Raw genomic sequence first — 4784 nt, forward strand, 5'->3', positions numbered from 1 at the left:
TGAATCAAAATTAATTTGATTCAGGGGAGAGTAATTATCATATGTCATGTACTTAATCAACACCATTAATTACTGTCATAATTTTATGCAAGTTGATTTTTCATCGTTGTACTCAAATTGACTTTATCGTCATTACATGTAAATTGACTTTATTATATAGAATTAAATTGGCTATGATCATGTGCAAAATTAATGTCATCCTCATATGCTAAATTAAGTTAGCCATCATTATATGCAAATTAACTTTACATTATTATATAGAATTAAATTTGCTATGATTATGTGCAAAATTAATGTCATCCTTATATGCTAAATTAAGTTAGCCATCATTATATGCAAATTGACTTTGCATTATTATATAGAATTAAATTTGCTATGATTATGTGCAAAATTAATGTCATCCTTATATGCTAAATTAAGTTAGCCATCATTATATGCAAATTGACTTTGCATTATTATATAGAATTAAATTTGCTATGATTATGTGCAAAATTAATGTCATCCTTATATGCTAAATTAAGTTAGCCATCATTATATGCAAATTGACTTTGCATTATTATATAGAATTAAATTTGCTATGATTATGTGCAAAATTAATGTCATCCTTATATGCTAAATTAAGTTAGCCATCATTATATGCAAATTGACTTTGCATTATTATATAGAATTAAATTTGCTATGATTATGTGCAAAATTAATGTCATCCTTATATGCTAAATTAAGTTAGCCATCATTATATGCAAATTAACTTTGCATTATTATATAGAAATAAATTTTCTATGATTATGTGCAAAATTAATGTCATCCTTATATGCTAAATTAAGTTAGCCATCATTATATGCAAATTAACTTTACAATAATAGAATTAAATTTGCTATGATTATGTGCAAAATTAATGTCATCCTTATATGCTAAATTAAGTTAGCCATCATTATATGCAAATTGACTTTACATTATTATATAGAATTAAATTTGCTATGATTATGTGCAAAATTAATGTCATCCTTATATGCTAAATTAAGTTAGCCATCATTATATGCAAATTAACTTTGCATTATTATATAGAAATAAATTTGCTATGATTATGTGCAAAATTAATGTCATCCTTATATGCTAAATTAAGTTAGCCATCATTATATGCAAATTAACTTTGCATTATTATATAGAAATAAATTTTCTATGATTATGTGCAAAATTAATGTCATCCTTATATGCTAAATTAAGTTAGCCATCATTATATGCAAATTGACTTATTTGTCATTATATGCAAATCAAATTTGTCATCATTAAATGGAAATTGACTTACTTGTTATTATATGTAAATCAAATTTGTCATCATTAAATGGAAATTGACTTATTTGTCATTATATGTAAATCAAATTTGTCATCATTAAATGGAAATTGACTTATTTGTCATTATATGTAAATCAAATTTGTCATCTTTATATGGAAATTTGAATATGTCTTCATTATATGCAAATTGACTTATTTGTCATTAAATATAGATTAAATTTGTCATCATTATATGAAAATTGAATTTTTCATCATTATATGCAAATTGACTGTCATTATAAACTCACAAATTATTTTGAGACTGACTCCATCAGTCATATACTGATGACTATCTGTTTCCAACGATTTCTTTACAGTTGTAGGTGGTTTTGCGGTTATGACAAAGTCACTTTGCATAAATACTTAAATGCAAAGATGTGAAACATTATTCCATCATACTTATTACAGCCGAAACTTAAAGAGTCATTTTCATGAACTACGAGGTTTGCCACAACTCTCGTCATGAGCAAAGATCAATGCAATTGTAACCTTTTTATAGCCCAGGGCAGAAGAAAATGAGAAAATTGAAGAAAGGTCGCAAGTTGGTGTAAACGGAAGCATGAGAATGCCAAAAGATTGGTAGTGAAGAGAAAAAAAAAGTCACTGAACCCATTCCACTAAAAATATTCATTTCTCGAAAAAGTCACTAATATTTATTTATATAGAAATTCATTTCTCCAAAAAGGTACTGATCCTATTTTCATAAAAACTAATTTCTCCAAAAAGTCAATGACCCCATTTCCCTAAAAATCTTATTCCTACAAAAAGTCACTGACCCTATTTTCCTATAAAATTGATTTCTCTAAAAAGTCACTGTCCCTATTATATGAAAATCAATTTCTTTAAAAAGTCACTGACCCTATTTGTTTGAAAATTGATTTCTCTAAAAAGTCATTGACCCTATTTCCATAAAAATTAATTTCTCCAAAATGTAAATGACCATATATCCCTAAAAAGAAAAGAAAAAATAGTCATTGACCCAATTTCCCTAAAATGTTTTTAATTATCCAAAAAATCACTGACCCAATTTCCCTAAAAGATTAATTTCTTCAAAGTCACTGACCCAATTTCCCTAAAAGATTAATTCTCCAAAAAGTCAATGAACCATTTCCCTGAAAAATAATGTCCTAAAAATTTTGCCAAAAGTCACTGACCCCATTTTCCTAAAAAAAATAATTTCTCTATAAAGTCACTGACCCCCATTTTCCTAAAAAAAATAATTTCTCTATAAAGTCACTGACCCCATTTTCCTAAAAAAAAAAAAAAAAAAAATTCTCTAAAAGGTCACTGACTCCATTCCCCCCCCCCACCAAAAAAAATAATTTCTCATGCAATGAAATTTAATTTCTCCTGCAATGAAATCGAATGAAAACGTGTGTAACCAGCCGTTTTAAACGTAAGCAGCTAATGGCCAATTAAGCAACCAGTTTAAGCTTTAATTTGGGCCGTCCTCTGATACCTGCACCTACGCTTCCCATTACAAAGCTATACAGCTGATAACGGCAATTGGCAATTAAACGGGAGTTCCTTTGTGAGCATGAGGTGAGCAAATAGTCTTTATCCAGGTAATGGCTAATTACTAATTACCGTTGTTATAGCCCTAATTCAATTCGCGAATCGGGTAATTAACTTCGCTGGGGACGTCCGCGGTTAAAAACATTATTGTTTTCGTCTTTTTTTTCTTGCATTTTGTTGATGGAGATTTTGAAGAGAGGGAGATTACAGGTGATTTAGAGTTTATTATGGATTAATGCGAAAACATGATTTATATCGTATAATTGTCTTGTTACTGTTCTGTATTATAGAGAGAGAGAGAGAGAGAGGAGAGAGAGAGAGAGAGAGAGAGTCCTGGTACTGTTCTGTATTTGAGAGAGAGAGAGAGAGAGAGAGAGAGAGAGTCCTTGGAACTGTTCTGTATTTGGGAGAGAGAGAGAGAGTGTCTTGGTACTGTTCTTGTATTTGGGAGAGAGATGGTGTGTGTGTGTGTCTGGGTACTGTTCTGTATTTGAGAGAGAGAGAGAGAGAGAGAGAGAGAGAGAGAGAGAGAGAGTCCCTTCACATTCTTCCAAATGTCTGATCTGTAATGGTGTGACAGGGTGCACTTTTTCAGAGCAAGGTGTACAGACTTGTACATAAACCGTATCAATACGAATCAATTCCAAGTAATATATTTGAACAAACTTTCGTTACTTCTGTGTTAAACTTTTTCCAGCTAAGTTTACATTCTCTCTCTCTCTCTCTCTCTCTCTCTCTCTCTCTCTCCAAGAATGAAGATTTATCATGGAGGCAATGTGACTGTTGTAACTTATAATGATTGTATAATGTAACCGTCTTCCACTTTGATGGTGCTTTGTTGAAGTAAAAGTGAGCTGGGTCTCGTATTAGAATTTAACGTTATAAGCAATTAAGTATTATGCCAGGGAATAAGGAATTACTACTGCAATTATAGGATTAAGTCCCATATATTCAATTGATTTGGTCTTCCTCATGGCCAATGAATTTAAATTCTCATAGAACTTAGCGTATATATATATATATATATATCACACACACACACACACACACATATATATATATGTATATATATATAGTATAAATACACACGCATATATATATATATATATACATACATACAAACATACATATATGCATACAACACACACACCTCTTCCCTCTTTCTGAGTGGGGATACCTTAACGTGGTGAAATGGTTTTGTGTATTGCCATGGTAAGCAAAGCTTTACTAGTCAGGGTCACCCATACTGGTTGATTTGCTGAGAACGTGAGAACGATCAGACGGAAATCTCCCACCATCACCAATCCGCAATGGCGAACGTGGTGATGGAAATTGGCCAAACCCCAAACATGAATAAGGACATATGTGAGACATTGTCCTGCAGAGAACTAGAAATGGGTGCATTTGTCGTTCTTGATGTATATATAAACACGTCAGCAGACTCCCCCACCCTCTCTCTCTCCTCTCTCTCTCTCTCTCTCTCTCTCTCTCTCTCTCTCCTGTTCCACATCTTTAAAACGGAATTTGTTTATGACCCCTTCTTCTCCTTATTTGTCTTCCCTCCCCTCCAAAAGTGTCGTTATCTCACTGAGGCATCACTTTATCAGCTGGCGCCATCACAGTAAGAGAGAGAGAGAGAGAGAGAGAGAGAGAGAGAGAGAGCCTGAGGAACTCGATTTATGCTGCCCCCAAGTCGGCCGCTGTGTTGTTTACGTCACTTAGTTAAATAATGTTAATTTATTTTATAGACTGGTCCCACTCCTAGAACACCCCCCTTCTCTCTCTCTCTCTCTCTCTCTCTCTCTCTCTCTCTCTCTCTCTCCAAAATTACATTTGACATTTGAAAATCTTTAACACGTTTACCGTTTATTTTCTACTTGCTTTTGCTTCTTACAAAAGGCCTCATGTACCACACACACACACACCCACCACACACA

Source organism: Palaemon carinicauda, chromosome 32 (assembly GCF_036898095.1).
Source record: "Palaemon carinicauda isolate YSFRI2023 chromosome 32, ASM3689809v2, whole genome shotgun sequence".
NCBI lineage: Eukaryota > Metazoa > Arthropoda > Malacostraca > Decapoda > Palaemonidae > Palaemon > Palaemon carinicauda.